This window comes from Musa acuminata, chromosome BXJ3-5 (genome assembly GCF_036884655.1).
Source record: "Musa acuminata AAA Group cultivar baxijiao chromosome BXJ3-5, Cavendish_Baxijiao_AAA, whole genome shotgun sequence".
Lineage (NCBI taxonomy): Eukaryota > Viridiplantae > Streptophyta > Magnoliopsida > Zingiberales > Musaceae > Musa > Musa acuminata.
The window spans coordinates 45,200,577-45,222,633 of record NC_088353.1 but is presented as its reverse complement, the minus strand read 5'-3'; the positions used below and the strand labels follow the sequence as shown (position 1 = coordinate 45,222,633).

The 22,057-nt window shown below is 47.4% G+C and overlaps 1 long non-coding RNA gene across 17 annotated transcripts in view; it reads right to left on the bottom strand.

Annotated features, from left to right (window-relative positions):
• Positions 1-22,057, bottom strand: part of LOC135637529 (uncharacterized) — a 33,857-nt gene that overhangs the window by 4,188 nt on the left and 7,612 nt on the right. For 11 of the 17 annotated variants that reach the window (XR_010496299.1, XR_010496306.1, XR_010496304.1 and 8 more), the window contains 2 exons: positions 21,079-21,186; positions 1,263-1,483 (listed from right to left, as the gene is read on the bottom strand). This is a non-coding gene — a long non-coding RNA (uncharacterized LOC135637529). The remainder of the gene's footprint in view (positions 1-1,262; positions 1,484-21,078; positions 21,187-22,057) is intronic. The other 6 variants (XR_010496314.1, XR_010496312.1, XR_010496311.1 and 3 more) reach the window with 3 other exon arrangements.

Sequence of the window (22,057 nt, the reverse complement as noted above, 5' to 3'; positions counted from 1 at the left end):
GGGGGTAACCTAATATGGCCAACTTAGTCCCACATCGGTTGAGGAGTGGGGGAGCCAAGCGCTCATAAGGCAGCCAAGCCTCCCTTACCCTCAGAGGCGCCTTTTGGAGCTCTCCGGCTCCGAAAAGACAAAACACTTTGGCGCTCAAACGCCCAAAGCGGATAATACCTCGCACGCCCACAGGCTGCACCGAGACAGACTAATTGGTACCCTATCAGATTGGCGCTAGAAGGAGGGCCCGAGCGGCCCAACCCCCTTGAGCCCTTGGGTCCCTCCGAGGGGGGGTAACCTGATAGGGCCAACTTAGTCCCACATCGGTTGAGGAGTGGGATAACCAAGCGCTCATAAGGCGGCCAAGCCTCCCTTACCCACAAAGGCGCCTTTTCGAGCTCTCCGGCTCCGAAAGGACAAAACCCTTTAGCGCTCATACGCCAAAAGCGAAAAATACCTCGCACGCCCACGGGCTGCACCGAGACAGACTAATTGGTCCCCTATCAGATTGGCGCTAGAAGGAGGGCCCGAGCGGCCAAACCCCCTTGAGCCCTTGGGTCCCTCCGAGGGGGGTAACCTGATCGGGCCAACTTAGTCCCACATCGGTTGAGGAGTGGGGTAACCAAGCGCTCATAAGGCGGCCAAGCCTCCCTTACCCTCAGAGGCGCCGTTTGGAGCTCTCCGGCTCCGAAAGGACAAAACCCTTTGGCGCTCATACGCCCAAAGCGGACAATACCTCGCACTCCCACGGGCTGCACCGAGACAGACTAATTGGTCCCCTATCATGAACCACCCGCTATTGGGCGGTATGAATGATATAGCCCCGTATAGGATGATGCGGGGCTATACCGGCCGACAACGATCGAGATTTTGATCGTTATTACCTGGTACAGGTCGATAATGGTCGAAATCAATCGTTACCGGATGTAACAATGCTCCAACGATCAATTTGACGGTTGGAGCCCTTCTCAAGGGTTTTTAAACCCTTCCCCCTATTTCACTCTCATAAACTCTCTCAAGCTTATTTTTTCCCACATTTTCTCTCTTATTCTCACATTTTCACTCTCCTAAACTCAACAAACCAACGGTTTGTGGATTGATTCAAATTTACGAGGCTAATTTGGAAGAATTACAAGAAAGAACTTCTTAATAGCATGTCAGACTTGGCATTGGGCAGGCAATTACTCACAAAAATCAACAAGAAAAACATGAAAGGAACATTATGCTATTAATGCTTGAAAGAAAAACATGAACAGGAAAATTTTTGTTACCTATATTAGAGAGAATTCCATGTGCTGGTGCTACAACAAACGTGGCATAGTTTACTCACATTAGTTTCTTCAGAGTGCAGATTGAATTGGGGATGAATTGGCATTAACCAGAAAGTTGTGTGTTCCCACCTCCTCTGGGTTATCAATGTGTTCATGCTTTACTAGTGCACGTTCATTCCAAATAATTTGAAAACCATAAACGCTTAGTTGAAAGAAAAGATCTACAAAAAAAAAGACAGTAATTCTTGCAAGTAAATTTGGCAACATAGAAGCTCTCAATTTAATCTAAGGCAAGAGATAGGGAGTTTTCACAGACAATGGAATGTAAAGTTACAGAATTGTTTTCATTGATTTCATGTTAAAAGTGGTTACTCGAAGAGTAAAAAACTACAACTATAAAACTTTTACAAACTCACCAACTATATAAGATTGTAAGCATTCGATTTTAGTTGAAGAAGATGCTGATTGATTATACACTATATTGACAAACTTCAAACAACAATATAATTCATGTGAAATAAAGCACAAAAGCTATTTAGGGAAATAGTTTCATTCCATTCATTTTTATTTTTTCAACTCATCATAGTTAAGACAATAGTGCTGCGATATAATTGTTACTAATCATTTGGCAAACATTGTTTAAGATGCACCCAAAGTCCCTTCTGCAATGTTAACTCAGATCGCTAATTGATTATGCACAAAAAAACCAAGATAAACTGAAGGTTTGGAGTTCGAAAAGTGACAATGATAATATATATTCTCTCAAACAAAGAGAAGAAAATTATCTATGTATATATCCATCATTCATCGTCACGATTTAAGATGCACATAGGTCAAACATCACCTTTCTTTAAATAACATAGGTATAAATGTGTCATTTATCAACTTACATTCACAACTGAAAGAAATGAGGGGTGCTATATGATAAATTTAAAATATGAACATTCAAGAATTGCTCACGTTATCTGAAACTATACTATCTCAAAGACGATGCATATCAACTTATTTTTTCTTGTGGCTGAATTTGAAGAAACATGACACCCCAATATAAACATATAACCAAAAGTACTATTATCAAGACCAATTTCTAAAAATAGTGGTTGTTTGTTCAAATGAACACTGAAGTCTTGCATGGCCTTTTTGTCATCAGCTAAACCATGATACATTGGCTAAAGAAAGACAAGTATTGTCCTTTTCTTTTAAGCATTCTGTTGAAGAACTGTAATGGTCTTACCAGGCAACATTCAGCAAAAAATATATAAATATTTGAAAAGTTGCAAAACAAGGATGTAGGTGGAGGAAGTCCAAAACGTTATCCTGCACCTAGTGACATCAGAACCAAGCACATGCAAGAATAAGAAAAAGGTGAATCTGGAAGCTATCACAGAACATATGGTCGAAACTTCAATCCTCCCAAGTTATGAGCTCCAAGTTCCATAAATTGGAATGAGCTAGCTTACATAATTAACTTGAAGGAGGTCATAAGGATGTAAAATATTATTGTTTTGTAGTATCAGATACACAAATTGTTCTGAGATAAAGAAGTATAGCTAACATTTGGATGAATAATTCATTATATACAATGTTTGTAAAGTCTTTCGATGCATCTACCATTATGAAAATATAGAAAAAAGACAATTGAACTACTTGACAAATTGATGGAACAAATTTGAGAGAAAAATGCTGTTTATTAGACAACAAAAGCAAAAAATTGTTAAAAGTTACACCATTATTGTTATAAATTTCGAAATTCTAGTTCTTCTATTGTCCTTTGGCAGTATCATTTGTAAAATGATTTATTTTATTAGTAAATATATTACAAACAAGAAGATCACATTTATAATGAACTACTTGACCAACTCATTGTGTTGATTTTACATTAAAGGATAATAGAAAGATATCAAAAATAAGTAATGCAATTTCAGGTACCCTATGTGGGTCCATGACCCATTTGGATGTATCATGTGTCGATACTTCAGAATGTATCATGGCATTAATGTGCCGATTACAAGGGAAAGAGGAAGAGGAAGGAGAAGAAGACGAAGAAAAGGAGGGAGAGAGCAAGAAGAGTAGGCTTAGGAAGAAAGAGAGTATCTAAAGGGCGATGATTTTAATTTCTTACCGTACTGCCCGGTACGAGCGATACATACCGGTTCGCCGAGAGAATGGTATATGAACTGATAGGGGACCAATTAGTCTGTCTCGGTGCAGCCCGTGGGCGTGCGAGGTATTGTCCGCTTTGGGCGTATAAGCGCCAAAGGGTTTTGTCCTTTCGGAGCCGGAGAGCTCCAAAAGGCGCCTTTGAGGGTAAGGGAGGCTTGGCTGCCTTATGAGCGCTTGGCTGCATTATGAGCGCTTGGCTCCCCCACTCCTCAACCGATGTGGGACTAAGTTGGCCCTATCAGGTTACCGCCCCTCGGAGGGAGCCAAGGGCTCAAGGGGGTTGGGCCGCTCGGGCCCTCCTTCTAGCGCCAATCTGATAGGGGACCAATTAGTCTGTCTCGGTGCAGCCCGTGGGCGTGCGAGGTATTCTCCGCTTTGGGCGTATGAGCACCAAAGGGTTTTGTCCTTTCGGAGCCGGAGAGCTCCAAAAGGCGCCTCTGAGGGTAAGAGAGGTTTGGCTGCCTTATGAGCGCTTGGCTCACCCAATCCTCAACCGATTTGGGACTAAGTTGGCCATATCAGGTTACCCCCCCTCGTATGGAGCCAAGGGCTCAAAGGGGGGGGGCCGCGCGGGCCCTCCTTCTAGCGCCAATCTGATAGGGGACCAATTAGTCTGTCTCGATGTAGCCCGTGGGCGTGCGAGGTATTGTCCGCTTTGGGCCTGATGAGCGCTTGGCTCCCCCACTCCTCAACCGATGTGGGACTAAATTGGCCATATCCGGTTACCCCCCCTCGGAGGGAGCCAAGGGCTCAAGGGTGTTGGGCCGCTCGGGCCCTCCTTCTAGCGCCAATCTGATAAGGGACCAATTAGTCTGTCTCGGTGAAGCCCGTGAGCGTGCGAGGTATTGTCCACTTTGGGCGTACGAGCATCAATGGGTTTTGTCCTTCGGAGCCGGAGAGCTCCAAAAGGCGCCTCTGAGGGTAAGGGAGGCTTGGCCGCCTTCTGAGCGATTGGCTCCCCCACTCCTCAACCGATGTGGGACTAAGTTGGCCCTATCAGGTTAACCCCCCTCGCGGGGAGCCAAGGGCTCAAGGGGGTTGGGCCGCTCGGGCCCTCCTTCTAGCGCCAATCTGATAGGGGACCAATTAGTCTGTCTCGATGCAGCCCGTGGGCGTGCGAGGTATTGTCCGCTTTTGGCGTATGAGCGCCAAAGGGTTTTGTCCTTTCGGAGCCGGAGAGCTCCAAAAGGCGCCTCTGAGGGTAAGGGAGGCTTGGCTGCCTAATGAGCGCTTGGCTCCCCCACTCCTCAACCGATGTGGGACTAAGTTGGCCCTATCAGGTTACCCCCCCTCGCAGGGAGCCATGGGCTCAAGGGGGTTGGGTGGCTCAGGCCCTCTTTCTAGCGCCAATTTTATAGGGCACCAATTAGTTTGTCTCGTTGCAGACCGTGGGCGTGCGAGGTATTATCCGCTTTGGGCGTATAAGCGCCAAAGGGTTTAGTCCTTTCGGAGCTGGAGAGCTCCAAAAGGAGCCTCTGAGGGTAAGGGAGGCTTGGCTGCCTTATGAGCGCTTGGCTCCCCCACTCCTCAACCGATGTGGGAATAAGTTGGCCCTATCAGGTTACCCCCCCTCGCGAGGAGCCAAGGGCTCAAGGGGGTTGGGCCGCTCGGGCCCTCCTTCTCGCGCCAATCTGATAGGGCACCAATTAGTCTGTCTCGGTGCAGCCCGTGGGCGTGCGAGGTATTGTCCGCTTTGGGCGTATGAGCGCCAAAGGGTTTTGTCCTTTCGTAGCCGGAGAGCTCCAAAGAGCGCCTTTGAGGATAAGGGAGGCTTGGCTGCCTTATGAGCGCTTGGCTCCCCCATTCCTCAACCGATGTGGGACTAACCCGATAGAGCCAACTTAGTCCCACATAGGTTGAGGAGTGGGGGAGCCAAGCGCTCATAAGGCAGCCAAGCCTCCCATACCCTCAAAGGCGCCTTTTGGAGATCTCCGGCTCCGAAAGGACAAAACCCTTTGGCGCTCATACGCCCAAAGCTGACAATACCTCGCACGCCCACGGGCTGCACCGAGACAGACTAATTGGTCCCCTATTAGATTGGCGCTAGAAGAAGGGCCCGAGCGGCCCAACCCACCTGAGTCGTTGGCTCCCTTCGAGGGGGGGTAACCTGATAGGGCCAACTTAGTCCCACATCGGTTGAGGAGTGGGGGAGCCAAGCGCTCATAAGGCAGCCAAGCCTCCCTTACCCTCGGAGGCGCCTTTTGGAGCTCTCCGGCTCCGAAAGGACAAAACCCTTTGGCGCTCAAACGCCTAAAGCGGATAATACCTCGCACACCCACGGGCTGCACCGAGACAGACTAATTGGTCCCCTATCAGATTGGCGCGAGAAGGAGGGCCCGAGCGGACCAACCCCCTTGAGCTCTTGGCTCCTTGCGAGGGGGGGTAACCTAATAGGGCCAACTTAGTCCCACATCGGTTGAGGAGTGGGGGAGCCAAGCGCTCATAAGGCAGCCAAGCCTCCCTTACCCTCAGAGGCGCCTTTTGGAGCTCTCCGGCTCCGAAAAGACAAAACCCTTTGGCGCTCAAACGCCCAAAGCGGATAATACCTCGCACGCCCATGGGCTGCACCGAGACAGACTCATTGGTCCCCTATCAGATTGGCAATAGAAGGAGGGCCCGAGCGGAACAACCCCCTTGAGCCCTTGGCTCCCTGCGAGGGGGGGTAACCTGATAGGGCCAACTTAGTCCCACATCGGTTGAGGAGTGGGGGAGCCAAGCGCTCATAAGGCAGCCAAGCCTCCCTTCCCCTCAGAGGCGCCTTTTGGAGCTCTCCGGCTCCGAAAGGACAAAACCCTTTGGCGCTCATACGCCCAAAGCGGACAATACCTCGTAGGCCCACGGACTGCACCGAGACAGACTAAATGGTCCCCTATCATGAACCACCCGCTATTGGGCGGTATGAATAATATAGCCCCGTATAGGATGATGCGGGGCTATATCGACCGACAACGATCGAGATTTTGATCGTTAGTACCTTGTACAGGTCGATAATGGTCGAAATCAATCGTTACCGGCTGTAACAATGCTCCAACGATCAATTTGACGGTTGGAGCCCTTCTCAAGGGTTTTTAAACCCTTCCCCCTATTTCACTCTCATAAACTCTCTCAAGCTTATTTTTTCTCATATTTTCTCTCTTATTCTCATATTTTCACTCTCCTAAACTCAACAAACCAACGGTTTGTGGATTGATTCAAATTTACGAGGCTAATTTGGAAGCATTACGAGAAAGAACTTCTTAATAGCATGTCAGACTTGGCATTGGGCAGGCAATTACTCACAAAAATCAATAGGAAAAACATGAAAGGAACATTATGCTATTAATGCTTGAAAGAAAAACATGAACAGGAAAATTTTTGTTACCTATGTTAGATAGAATTCCATGTGCTGGTGCTACAACAAACGTGGCATAGTTTACTCACATTAGTTTCTTCAGTTTGCAGATTGAATTGGGGATGAATTAGAATTAACCAGAAAGTTGTGTGTTCCCACCTCCTCTGGGTTATCAATGAGTTCATGCTTTACTAATGCACGTTCATTCAAAATAATTTGAAAACCATAAACGCTTAGTTGAAAGAAAAGATCTACAAAAAAAAAAGACAGTAATTCTTGCAAGTAAATTTGGCAACATAGAAGCTCTCAATTTAATCTAAGGCAAGAGATAGCGAGTTTTCACAGACAATGGAATGTAAAGTTACAGAATTGTTTTCATTGATTTCATGTTAAAAGTGGTTACTCGAAGAGTAAAAAACTACAACTATAAAACTTTTACAAACTCACCAACTATATAAGATTGTAAGCATTCGATTTTAGTTGAAGAAGATGCTGATTGATTATACACTATATTGACAAACTTCAAACAACAATATAATTCATGTGAAATAAAGCACAAAAGCTATTTAGGGAAATAGTTTCATTCCATTCATTTTTATTTTTTCAACTCATCATAGTTAAGACAATAGTGCTGCGATATAATTGTTACTAATCATTTGGCAAACATTGTTTAAGATGCACCCAATGTCCCTTCTGCAATGTTAACTCAGATCGCTAATTGATTATGCAAAAAAAATCCAAGATAAACTGAAGGTTTGGAGTTCGAAAAGTGACAATGATAATATATATTCTCTCAAGCAAAGAGAAGAAAATTATCTATGTATATATCCATCATTCATCGTCAAGATTTCTACAAGGCAATTAGAGAGTTCTGATTATTGACACATAGGTCAAACATCACCTTTCTTTAAATAACATAGGTATAAATGTGTCATTTATCAACTTACATTCACAACTGAAAGAAATGAGGGGTGCTATATGATAAATTTAAAATATGAACATTCAAGAATTGCTCACGTTATCTGAAACTATACTATCTCAAAGACGATGCATATCAACTTATTTTTTCTTGTGGCTGAATTTGAAGAAACATGACACCCCAATATAAACATATAACCAAAAGTACTATTATCAAGACCAATTTCTAAAAATAGTGGTTGTTTGTTCAAATGAACACTGAAGTCTTGCATGGCCTTTTTGTCATCAGCTAAACCATGATACATTGGCTAGAGAAAGACAAGTATTGTCCTTTTCTTTTAAGCATTCTGCTGAAGAACTGTAATGGTCTTACCAGGCAACATTCAGCAAAAAATATATAAATATTTGAAAAGTTGCAAAAGAAGGATGTAGGTGGAGGAAGTCCAAAACGTTATCCTGCACCTAGTGACATCAGAACCAAGCACATGCAAGAATAAGAAAAAGGTGAATCTGGAAGCTATCACAGAACATATGGTCGAAACTTCAATCCTCCCAAGTTATGAGCTCCAAGTTCCATAAATTGAAATGAGCTAGCTTACATAATTAACTTGAAGGAGGTCATAAGGATGTAAAATATTATTGTTTTGTAGTATCAGATACACAAATTGTTCTGAGATAAAGAAGTATAGCTAACATTTGGATGAATAATTCTTTATATACAATATTTGTAAAGTCTTTCGAAGCATCTACCATTATGAAAATATAGAAAAAAGACAATTGAACTACTTGACAAATTGATGGAACAAATTTGAGAGAAAAATGCTGTTTATTAGACAACAAAAGCAAAAATTTGTTAAAAGTTACACCATTATTGTTATAAATTTCGAAATTCTAGTTCTTCTATTGTACTTTGGCAGTATCATTTGTAAAATGATTTATTTTATTAGTAAATATATTACAAACAAGAAGATCACATTTATAATGAACTACTTGACCAACTCATTGTGTTGATTTTACATTAAAGGATAATAGAAAGATATCAAAAATAAGTAATGCAATTTCAGTTACCCTATGTGGGTCCATGACCCATTTGGATGTATCATGTGTCGATACTTCAGAATGTATCATGGCATTAATGTGCCGATTACAAGGGAAAGAGGAAGAGGAAGGAGAAGAAGACGAAGAAAAGGAGGGAGAGAGCAAGAAGAGTAGGCTTAGGAAGAAAGAGAGTATCTAAAGGGCGATGATTTTAATTTCTTACCGTACTGCCCGGTACGAGCGATACATACCGGTTCGCCGAGAGAATGGTATATGAACTGATAGGGGACCAATTAGTCTGTCTCGGTGCAGCCCGTGGGCGTGCGAGGTATTGTCCGCTTTGGGCGTATAAGCGCCAAAGGGTTTTGTCCTTTCGGAGCCGGAGAGCTCCAAAAGGCGCCTTTGAGGGTAAGGGAGGCTTGGCTGCCTTATGAGCGCTTGGCTGCATTATGAGCGCTTGGCTCCCCCACTCCTCAACCGATGTGGGACTAAGTTGGCCCTATCAGGTTACCGCCCCTCGGAGGGAGCCAAGGGCTCAAGGGGGTTGGGCCGCTCGGGCCCTCCTTCTAGCGCCAATCTGATAGGGGACCAATTAGTCTGTCTCGGTGCAGCCCGTGGGCGTGCGAGGTATTCTCCGCTTTGGGCGTATGAGCACCAAAGGGTTTTGTCCTTTCGGAGCCGGAGAGCTCCAAAAGGCGCCTCTGAGGGTAAGAGAGGTTTGGCTGCCTTATGAGCGCTTGGCTCACCCAATCCTCAACCGATTTGGGACTAAGTTGGCCATATCAGGTTACCCCCCCTCGTATGGAGCCAAGGGCTCAAAGGGGGGGGGCCGCGCGGGCCCTCCTTCTAGCGCCAATCTGATAGGGGACCAATTAGTCTGTCTCGATGTAGCCCGTGGGCGTGCGAGGTATTGTCCGCTTTGGGCCTGATGAGCGCTTGGCTCCCCCACTCCTCTACCGATGTGGGACTAAATTGGCCATATCCGGTTACCCCCCCTCGGAGGGAGCCAAGGGCTCAAGGGTGTTGGGCCGCTCGGGCCCTCCTTCTAGCGCCAATCTGATAGGGGACCAATTAGTCTGTCTCGGTGAAGCCCGTGAGCGTGCGAGGTATTGTCCACTTTGGGCGTACGAGCATCAATGGGTTTTGTCCTTCGGAGCCGGAGAGCTCCAAAAGGCGCCTCTGAGGGTAAGAGAGGTTTGGCTGCCTTATGAGCGCTTGGCTCACCCAATCCTCAACCGATTTGGGACTAAGTTGGCCATATCAGGTTACCCCCCCTCGTATGGAGCCAAGGGCTCAAAGGGGGGGGGGCCGCGCGGGCCCTCCTTCTAGCGCCAATCTGATAGGGGACCAATTAGTCTGTCTCGATGCAGCCCGTGGGCGTGCGAGGTATTGTCCGCTTTTGGCGTATGAGCGCCAAAGGGTTTTGTCCTTTCGGAGCCGGAGAGCTCCAAAAGGCGCCTCTGAGGGTAAGGGAGGCTTGGCTGCCTAATGAGCGCTTGGCTCCCCCACTCCTCAACCGATGTGGGACTAAGTTGGCCCTATCAGGTTACCCCCCCTCGCAGGGAGCCATGGGCTCAAGGGGGTTGGGTGGCTCAGGCCCTCTTTCTAGCGCCAATTTTATAGGGCACCAATTAGTTTGTCTCGGTGCAGACCGTGGGCGTGCGAGGTATTATCCGATTTGGGCGTATAAGCGCCAAAGGGTTTAGTCCTTTCGGAGCTGGAGAGCTCCAAAAGGAGCCTCTGAGGGTAAGGGAGGCTTGGCTGCCTTATGAGCGCTTGGCTCCCCCACTCCTCAACCGATGTGGGAATAAGTTGGCCCTATCAGGTTACCCCCCCTCGCGAGGAGCCAAGGGCTCAAGGGGGTTGGGCCGCTCGGGCCCTCCTTCTCGCGCCAATCTGATAGGGGACCAATTAGTCTGTCTCGGTGCAGCCCGTGGGCGTGCGAGGTATTGTCCGCTTTGGGCGTATGAGCGCCAAAGGGTTTTGTCCTTTCGTAGCCGGAGAGCTCCAAAGAGCGCCTTTGAGGATAAGGGAGGCTTGGCTGCCTTATGAGCGCTTGGCTCCCCCATTCCTCAACCGATGTGGGACTAACCCGATAGAGCCAACTTAGTCCCACATAGGTTGAGGAGTGGGGGAGCCAAGCGCTCATAAGGCAGCCAAGCCTCCCATACCCTCAAAGGCGCCTTTTGGAGATCTCCGGCTCCGAAAGGACAAAACCCTTTGGCGCTCATACGCCCAAAGCTGACAATACCTCGCACGCCCACGGGCTGCACCGAGACAGACTAATTGGTCCCCTATTAGATTGGCGCTAGAAGAAGGGCCCGAGCGGCCCAACCCACCTGAGTCGTTGGCTCCCTTCGAGGGGGGGTAACCTGATAGGGCCAACTTAGTCCCACATCGGTTGAGGAGTGGGGGAGCCAAGCGCTCATAAGGCAGCCAAGCCTCCCTTACCCTCGGAGGCGCCTTTTGGAGCTCTCCGGCTCCGAAAAGACAAAACCCTTTGGCGCTCAAACGCCCAAAGCGGATAATACCTCGCACGCCCATGGGCTGCACCGAGACAGACTCATTGGTCCCCTATCAGATTGGCAATAGAAGGAGGGCCCGAGCGGAACAACCCCCTTGAGCCCTTGGCTCCCTGCGAGGGGGGGTAACCTGATAGGGCCAACTTAGTCCCACATCGGTTGAGGAGTGGGGGAGCCAAGCGCTCATAAGGCAGCCAAGCCTCCCTTACCCTCAGAGGCGCCTTTTGGAGCTCTCCGGCTCCGAAAAGACAAAACCCTTTGGCGCTCAAACGCCCAAAGCGGATAATACCTCGCACGCCCATGGGCTGCACCGAGACAGACTCATTGGTCCCCTATCAGATTGGCAATAGAAGGAGGGCCCGAGCGGAACAACCCCCTTGAGCCCTTGGCTCCCTGCGAGGGGGGGTAACCTGATAGGGCCAACTTAGTCCCACATCGGTTGAGGAGTGGGGGAGCCAAGCGCTCATAAGGCAGCCAAGCCTCCCTTCCCCTCAGAGGCGCCTTTTGGAGCTCTCCGGCTCCGAAAGGACAAAACCCTTTGGCGCTCATACGCCCAAAGCGGACAATACCTCGTAGGCCCACGGACTGCACCGAGACAGACTAAATGGTCCCCTATCATGAACCACCCGCTATTGGGCGGTATGAATAATATAGCCCCGTATAGGATGATGCGGGGCTATATCGACCGACAACGATCGAGATTTTGATCGTTAGTACCTTGTACAGGTCGTTAATGGTCGAAATCAATCGTTACCGGCTTTAACAATGCTCCAACGATCAATTTGACGGTTGGAGCCCTTCTCAAGGGTTTTTAAACCCTTCCCCCTATTTCACTCTCATAAACTCTCTCAAGCTTATTTTTTCTCATATTTTCTCTCTTATTCTCATATTTTCACTCTCCTAAACTCAACAAACCAACGGTTTGTGGATTGATTCAAATTTACGAGGCTAATTTGGAAGCATTACGAGAAAGAACTTCTTAATAGCATGTCAGACTTGGCATTGGGCAGGCAATTACTCACAAAAATCAATAGGAAAAACATGAAAGGAACATTATGCTATTAATGCTTGAAAGAAAAACATGAACAGGAAAATTTTTGTTACCTATGTTAGATAGAATTCCATGTGCTGGTGCTACAACAAACGTGGCATAGTTTACTCACATTAGTTTCTTCAGTTTGCAGATTGAATTGGGGATGAATTAGAATTAACCAGAAAGTTGTGTGTTCCCACCTCCTCTGGGTTATCAATGAGTTCATGCTTTACTAATGCACGTTCATTCAAAATAATTTGAAAACCATAAACGCTTAGTTGAAAGAAAAGATCTACAAAAAAAAAAGACAGTAATTCTTGCAAGTAAATTTGGCAACATAGAAGCTCTCAATTTAATCTAAGGCAAGAGATAGCGAGTTTTCACAGACAATGGAATGTAAAGTTACAGAATTGTTTTCATTGATTTCTTGTTAAAAGTGGTTACTCGAAGAGTAAAAAACTACAACTATAAAACTTTTACAAACTCACCAACTATATAAGATTGTAAGCATTCGATTTTAGTTGAAGAAGATGCTGATTGATTATACACTATATTGACAAACTTCAAACAACAATATAATTCATGTGAAATAAAGCACAAAAGCTATTTAGGGAAATAGTTTCATTCCATTCATTTTTATTTTTTCAACTCATCATAGTTAAGACAATAGTGCTGCGATATAATTGTTACTAATCATTTGGCAAACATTGTTTAAGATGCACCCAATGTCCCTTCTGCAATGTTAACTCAGATCGCTAATTGATTATGCAAAAAAAATCCAAGATAAACTGAAGGTTTGGAGTTCGAAAAGTGACAATGATAATATATATTCTCTCAAGCAAAGAGAAGAAAATTATCTATGTATATATCCATCATTCATCGTCAAGATTTCTACAAGGCAATTAGAGAGTTCTGATTATTGACACATAGGTCAAACATCACCTTTCTTTAAATAACATAGGTATAAATATGTCATTTATCAACTTACATTCACAACTGAAAGAAATGAGGGGTGCTATATGATAAATTTAAAATATGAACATTCAAGAATTGCTCACGTTATCTGAAACTATACTATCTCAAAGACGATGCATATCAACTTATTTTTTCTTGTGGCTGAATTTGAAGAAACATGACACCCCAATATAAACATATAACCAAAAGTACTATTATCAAGACCAATTTCTAAAAATAGTGGTTGTTTGTTCAAATGAACACTGAAGTCTTGCATGGCCTTTTTGTCATCAGCTAAACCATGATACATTGGCTAGAGAAAGACAAGTATTGTCCTTTTCTTTTAAGCATTCTGCTGAAGAACTGTAATGGTCTTACCAGGCAACATTCAGCAAAAAATAAATAAATATTTGAAAAGTTGCAAAAGAAGGATGTAGGTGGAGGAAGTCCAAAACGTTATCCTGCACCTAGTGACATCAGAACCAAGCACATGCAAGAATAAGAAAAAGGTGAATCTGGAAGCTATCACAGAACATATGGTCGAAACTTCAATCCTCCCAAGTTATGAGCTCCAAGTTCCATAAATTGAAATGAGCTAGCTTACATAATTAACTTGAAGGAGGTCATAAGGATGTAAAATATTATTGTTTTGTAGTATCAGATACACAAATTGTTCTGAGATAAAGAAGTATAGCTAACATTTGGATGAATAATTCTTTATATACAATATTTGTAAAGTCTTTCGAAGCATCTACCATTATGAAAATATAGAAAAAAGACAATTGAACTACTTGACAAATTGATGGAACAAATTTGAGAGAAAAATGCTGTTTATTAGACAACAAAAGCAAAAATTTGTTAAAAGTTACACCATTATTGTTATAAATTTCGAAATTCTAGTTCTTCTATTGTACTTTGGCAGTATCATTTGTAAAATGATTTATTTTATTAGTAAATATATTACAAACAAGAAGATCACATTTATAATGAACTACTTGACCAACTCATTGTGTTGATTTTACATTAAAGGATAATAGAAAGATATCAAAAATAAGTAATGCAATTTCAGTTACCCTATGTGGGTCCATGACCCATTTGGATGTATCATGTGTCGATACTTCAGAATGTATCATGGCATTAATGTGCCGATTATAGGGGAAAGAGGAAGAGGAAGGAGAAGAAGACGAAGAAAAGGAGGGAGAGAGCAAGAAGAGTAGGCTTAGGACGAAAGAGAGTATCTAAAGGGCGATGATTTTACTTTCTTACCGTACTGCCCGATACGAGCGATACATACCGATTCGCCGACAGATTGGTATGTGAACTGATAGGGGACCAATTAGTATGCCTCGGTGCAGCCCGTGGGCGTGCGAGGTATTGTCCGCTTTGGGCGTATGAGCGCCAAATGGTTTTGTCCTTTCGGAGCCGAAGAGCTCCGAAAGGCGCCTTTGAGGGTAAGGGAGGCTTGGCTCCCCCACTCCTCAACCGATGTGGGACTAAGTTGGCCCTATCAGGTTACCCCCCCTCGCAGGGAGCCAAAGGCTCAAAGGGGTTGGGCCGCTCGGGCCCTCCTTCTAGCGCCAATTTTATAGAGGACCAATTAGTCTGTCTCGGTGCAGCCCGTGGGCGTGCGAGGTATTGTCCGCTTTTGGCATATGAGCGGCAAAGGGTTTTGTCCTTTCGGAGCCGGAGAGCTCCAAAAGGCGCCTCTGAGGGTAAGAGAGGTTTGGCTGCCTTATGAGCGCTTCGCTCACCCACTCCTCAACCGATGTGGGACTAAGTTGGCCATATCAGGTTACCCCTCTCGCATGGAGCCAAGGGCTCAAAGGGGTTGGGCCGCGCGAGCCCTCCTTCTAGCGCCAATCTGATATGGGACCAATTAGTCTGTCTCGATGCAGCCCGTGGGAGTGCGAGGTATTGTCCGCTTTGGGCCTTCTGAGCGCTTGGCTCCCCCACTCCTCAACCGATGTGGGACTAAGTTGGCCCTATCAGGTTACCCCCCCTCGGATGGAGCCAAGGGCTCAAGGGGGTTGGGCCGCTCGGGCCCTCCTTCTAGCGTCAATCTGATAGGGGACCAATTAGTCTGTCTCGGCGAAGCCCGTGAGCGTGCGAGGTATTGTCCACTTTGGGCGTACGAGCGTCAATGGGTTTTGTCCTTTCCGAGCCAGAGAGCACCAAAAGGCGCCTCTGAGGGTAAGGGAGGCTTGGCCGCCTTATGAGCGCTTGGCTCCCCCACTCCTCAACCGATGTGGGACTAAGTAGGCCCTATCAGGTTAACCCCCCTCGCAGGGACCCAAGGGCTCAAGGGGGGTGGGACGCTCGGGCCCTCCTTCTAGCGCAATCTGATAGGGGACCAATTAGTCTGTCTCGATGCAGCCAGTGGGCGTGCGAGGTATTGTCCGCTTTGGGCCTTATGAGCGCTTGGCTCCCCCACTACTCACTCGATGTGGGACTAAGTTGGCCTTATCAGGTTACCCCCCCACGGTGGGACCCAAGGGCTCAAGGGGGTTGGGCCGCTCGGGCCCTCCTTTTCGCGCCAATCTGATAGATGACCAATTAGTCTGTCTCGGTGCTGCCCGTGGGCGTGCGAGGTATTGTCCGCTTTGGGCGTATGAGCGCCAAAGGATTTTGTCCTTTCGGAGCCGGAGAGCTCCAAAAGGCGCCTTTGAGGGTAAGGGAGGCTTGGCTGCCTTAAGAGCGCTTGGCTCCCCCACTCCTCAACCGATTTGGGACTAAGTTAGCCCGATCAGGTTACCCCCCCCTCAGAGGGAGCCAAGGGCTCAAGGGGGTTGGGCCGCTCGGGCCCTCCTTCTAGCGCCAATCTGATAGGGGACCAATTAGTCTGTCTCGGTGCAGCCCGTGGGCGTGCGACGTATTGTCCGCTTTGGGCGTATGAGCGCCAAAAGGTTTTGTCCTTTCGGAGCCGGAGAGCTCCAAAAGGCGCCTTTGAGGATAAGGGAGGCTTGGCTACCTTATGAGCGCTTGGCTCCCCCACTCCTCAACCGATGTGGGACTAAGTTGGCCCTATCAGGTTACCCCCCCTCGGAGGGAGCCAAGGGCTCAAGAGGGTTGGGCCGCTCGGGCCCTCCTTCTAGCGCCAATCTGATAAGGGACCAATTAGTCTGTCTCGGTGCAGCCCGTGGGCGTGCGAGGTATTGTCCGCTTTGGGCGTATGAGCGCCAAAGGGTTTTGTCCTGTCGGAGCCGGAGAGCTCCAAAAGGCGCCTCTGAGGGTAAGAGAGGCTTGGCTGCCTTATGAGCGCTTGGCTCACCCACTCCTCAACCGATGCGGGACTAAGTTGGCCATATCAGGTTACCCCCCCTCGCATGGAGCCAAGGGCTCAAAGGGGTTGGGCCGCGCGGGCCCTCCTTCTAGCGCCAATCTGATAGGGGACCAATTAGTCTGTCTCGATGCAGCCCGTGGGCGTGCGAGGTATTGTCCGCTTTGGGCCTTATGAGATCTTGGCTCCCCCACTCCTCAACCGATGTGGGACTAAGTTGGCCCTATCAGGTTACCCCCCTCGGAGGGAGCCAAGGGCTCAAGGGGGTTGGGCCGCTCGGGCCCTCCTTTTAGCGCCAATCTGATAGAGGACCAATTAGTCTGTCTCGGTGAAGCCCGTGAGCGTGCGAGGTATTGTCCACTTTGGGCGTACGAGCGTCAATGGGTTTTGTCCTTTCGAAGCCGGAGAGCTCCAAAAGGCGCCTCTGAGAGTATGGGAGGCTTGGCCGCCTTATGAGCGCTTGGCTCCCCCACTCCTCAACCGATGTGGGACTAAGCTGGCCCTATCAGGTTAACCCCCCTCGCAGGGAGTCAAGGGCTCAAGGGGGTTGGGTCGCTCGGGCCCTCCTTCTAGCGCCAATCTGATAGGGGACCAATTAGTCTGTCTCGATGCAGCCCGTGGGCGTGCGAGGTATTGTCCGCTTTCGGCCTTATGAGTGCCTGGCTCCCCCACTACTGAACCGATGTGGGACTAAGTTGGCCCTATCAGGTTACCCCCCCCTCGGAGGGACCCAAGGGCTCAAGGGGGTTGGGCCGCTCGGGCCCTCCTTCTAGCGCCAATCTGATAGGGGACCAATTAGTCTGTCTCGGTGAAGCCCGTGGGCGTACGAGGTATTGTCCGCTTTGGGCGTATGAGCGCCAAAGCTTTTTGTCCTTTCGGAGCCGGAGAGCTCCAAATGGCGCCTCTGAGGGTAAGGGAGGCTTGGCTGCCTTATGAGCGCTTGGCTCACCCACTCCTCAACCGATGTGGGACTAAGTTGGCCCTATCAGGTTACCCCCCCTCGTAGTGAGCCAAGGGATCAAGGGGGTTGGGTCGCTCAGGCCCTCTTTCTAGCGCCAATTTGATAGGGCACCAATTAGTCTGTCTCGGTACAGCCCGTGGGCATGCGTGGTATTATCCGCTTTGGGCATATGAGCGCCAAAGGGTTTTGTCCTTTCGGAGCCGGAGAGCTCCAAAAGGCGCCTTTGAGGGTAAGGGAGGCTTGGCTGCCTTATGAGCGCTTGGCTCCCCCACTACTCAACCGATGTGGGACTAAGTTGGCCCTATCAGGTTACCCCCCCCTCGGAGGGACCCAAGGGCTCAAGGGGGATGGGCCGCTCGGGCCCTCCTTCTAGCGCCAATCTGATAGGGGACCAATTAGTCTGTCTCGGTGAAGCCCGTGGGCGTACGAGGTATTGTCCGCTTTGGTCGTATGAGCGCCAAAGGTTTTTGTCCTTTCGGAGCCGGATAGCTCCAAAAGGCGCCTCTGAGGGTAAGGGAGGCTTGGCTGCCTTATGAGCGCTTGGCTCCCCCTTTCCTCAACCGATGTGGGACTAAGTTGGCCCTATCAGGTTACCCCCCCTAGCAAGGAGCCAAGGGCTCAAGGGGGTTGGGCCGCTCGGGCCCTCCTTCTCGCGCCAATCTGATAGGGGACCAATTAGTCTGTCTCCGTGCAGCCCGTGGGCGTGCGAGGTATTGTCCGCTTTGGGCGTATAAGCGCCAAAGGGTTTTGTCCTTTCGGAGCCGGAGAGCTCTAAAGGGCGCCTCTGAGGATAAGGGAGGCTTGGCTGCCTTATGAGCGCTTGGCTACCCCATTCCTCATCCGATGTGGGACTAACCTGATAGAGCCAACTTACTCCCACATCGGTTGAGGAGTGGGGGAGCCAAGCGCTCATAAGGCAGCCAAGCCTCCCTTACCCTCAGAGGCGCCCTTTGGAGCTCGCCGGCTCCGAAAGGACAAAACCCTTTGGCGCTCATACGCCAAAAGCGGACAATACCTCGCACGCCCACGGGCTGCACCGAGACAGACTAATTGGTCCCCTATCAGATTGGCGCGAGAAAGAGGGCCCGAGCGGCCCAACCCCCTTGATCCCTTGGCTCCCTGCGAAAGGGGGTAACCTGATAGGGCCAACTTAGTCCCACATCGGTTGAGGAGTGGGGGAGCCAAGCGCTCATAAGGCAGCCAAGCCTCCCTTACCCTCAGAGGCGCCTTTTGGAGCTCTCCGGCTCCGAAAGGACAAAACCCTTTAGCGCTCATACGCCGAAAACGGACAATACCTCGCACGCCCACGGGCTGCATCGAGACAGACTAATTTGTCCCCTATCAGATTGGCGCTAGAAGGAGGGCCCGAGCGGCCCAACCCCCTTGAGCCCTCGGCTCCCTGCGAGGAGGTGTAACCTGATAGGGCCAACTTAGTCCTATATCGGTTGAGGAGTGGGGGAGCCAAGCGCTCATAAGGCAGCCAAGCCTCCCTTACCCTTAGAGGCGCCTTTTGGAGCTCTCCGGCTCCGAAAGGACAAAACCCTTTGGCGCTCATACGCCCAAAGCGGACAATACCTCGCACGCCCACGGGCTGCACCGAGACAGACTAATTGGTCCCCTATCATGAACCACCCGCTATTGGGCGGTATGAATGATATAGCACCGAGTAGGATGATGCGAGGCTATATCGGCCGACAACGATCGAGATTTTGATCGTTAGTACCTGGTACAGGTCGATAATTGTCGAAATCAATCGTTACCAACTGTAACAATGCTCCAACGATCAATTTGACGGTTGGAGCCCTTCTCAAGGGTTTTTAAACCCTTCCCCCTATTTCACTCTCATAAACTCTCTTAAGCTTATTTTTTCCCACATTTTCTCTCTTATTCTCACTAAATTCTTACAGTGACTTTTCTTTAAGCTGCAAAGAGAAATAACCTCCATAAAAACCACAGTCGTAATCAACTCTGTCCAGATCACTGCCTGTGAAGCAAAGAATTCAATGAGTTTCATATAAGAATTTAGTCTCTAATGATTTGCAATGAGCGTAAAAAACCATGGAGGGTTCAATGATATTGGAAAAAAAATTTTAATTAAAGAACCTGGGAACCTCAGGATATTGAATAATTCTTAACTATTAGCATTGGTAGTGGAGCTAGCTTTTTATTTCATGTAGATTTATTTTGGAGATAATAGTAGAAAATTCAATCTGGGAAACTCTTTGATGTAGTTGACACCTTAAGTAAACAGAGAAAGTACTACCATTAACTAAACAAACCTGAGAATATACATAATATCCCATATGAACAATCAGAGATTTCTGAGTAACAACTTCGATGCGATTCAATAGGAATTTACCAAAAGTTCAAAATGAGCAGACAACTCATGACAGATGTGATCAAGTGGATTCGTACAATGTGTTGGAGGAATCCACACAACTGTAATCCTTGTGCTCGGATGGTGCAATGTTCATGACTCACTGAAAAGTGATCTAAAGAAATAATATTGCTGTGCTCGGATGGTGCAATGTTCATGACTCACTGAAAAGTGATCTAAAGAAATAATATTGCAGTCGACTACAATAGAGATTCAATAATCTTTAATCACTAGTGGCTATTTTTTCTTCAAAGTTATGGCCACTTAGTCCCTATTTGTTAACCACCATCCTATAATTCCATAAATAATACCGTAATCAATCTCCCTTTCCTATTGAATAACAGATATTCCTTAACTGTGCTAGATTAAACTACCACATTATCACGGCCTTCGCTGGAATTGCCTAAGGCGTGAGGCACCCTTGCGGCCAAGACGCGAACTTAGCTTGCGTTGCCTAAGTCGCGCATCGCCCTTGCGATATTGCTCCGCAAAGATCAGCCCACTTGCAACCTCTCACAGGTTCCGAAGGACCTGTAAAAGAGAAAGTTGATTAGTTCGAAAGAACGAGCGACGGACAAGTCCCGACGTCTCGCGAAAAGGGGAAGCTTTACAAGCAATTCAACAAGCACTTTGCGTGCACAAGAGAAAAGAGGGAGAGGGGGAAAACAAGGGCTTTAGAAGGTTGAACGAACAGCTGCAAGCCCACAAACAACTGCTCACCGGGTCCCGGGCGCGACAACAAATTCCCGTCAAGGCAACGTGTGAACTTGCGAAAGAGTGTTCAACGTCAGGTACTATACCGAAGCCCCATCCAATCCTGTGCCACCCGGGGGGTTCAAAGGGGCTGAGATGGCTGACGTTTTAGTGAACGGAGGCGAACTGCGAAATACAGCCCGTGGCACACGAAAACGGAGTTGTTTTAGGCTATTTTGGAGTTGTTTTGCTCAGTTCGGTGAGCGGTCGCTTTGTAGCACTGCAACTTGTTCGAACTTACATTTTTACAAGCAAAATGACTCAAAACCAAGGCAAAACATGCTGCCGAACATCTGTACATGCAGATGAGAGCAACGAATGGTTCGTTGAACGAAGTTGTTGCGGGTGCGCGACGAACGTTCGTGACAACATGGACCGCCCTAAAGATTCAACCTTCAATCAATTCTTAGTCCAAAGGAACAACAACTGAAAGAGAAACAAGACACCTTCAAGAATTGGTAACAACATGACACACGCCTTCAGAGATACCTGAATAGTCTTGGCATCGTAGTCATCGACCCACTTTCCGCCGACAAGCCCCTACGTCCTCAAAAGTTTCCTCAATCGACCAACGACCTCTTGCGGCTCCTCGCTCATCTGGCAACCAAAAAAAAGGACCATTAGGAAATTTACGGGAAGAAGTTTGATGGAAACCCAACGATAACCTAGAACTCAAGTCCTTTTAGAAACCAAAACAATAGAAGAATGGAAAAAAAAAAGAAAAAAAAGAACGAAGAAAGATGGTCAAGAAAGAGAGGAGCCCAATATCTAGCGATTTGCGAGGAGAGGGACAAGAGGAGGCGATGTCTTGCTGCATCCAAATTCAGCAACATGAATAATTGGAGCACATTTTGCAGATCCAAATTCAGGTAACAATTAATCACTATAGTCAGGGACGTCTTGAAGCATCAGGGATGATCAGAAACAACTGCAGGAACTACAGCAAACTCCCATAAGGTGCAGTTTTGGCCTTCCCAACAATTAATCACACCTAATATCACTGTAGTCAGCAGCAACAGTTAATGTTATTCGTTCGACACTCGATCAGAGTATGCAATGAGCAGGGTTTATAATAAAGATCCTGCTCACTTTCCTTACGAAATATTGATGAGGGAATGGACCAATTTTTTCATTGAATGATTAACACGTTCCTTTTATTTCTTTTATTAGCATGTTCCTCTGTTTTGCTAGCATGCTCTTCAAGGGCTTGCTTCTTGTTGCAATCTCATCTAAGTAGGTTACAACAACTTTCTTTGGAAGAAACATTAAAAAAAAGAATAATCCAAAGCAGCTCTTAATAAAATTTTAGCTTATCATGGCGTTGATGGAAGGTGTAAGAAAAGTTGAGATATCTTATAGTTATATGGTAAACAGTCAATGACTCCACTAAACATAGCATCATAGTTCTATCCATTTACATCAAGACTCCTGTTTAAGCAGGCTGATAAGCTACCTCCTAGGCACCAGA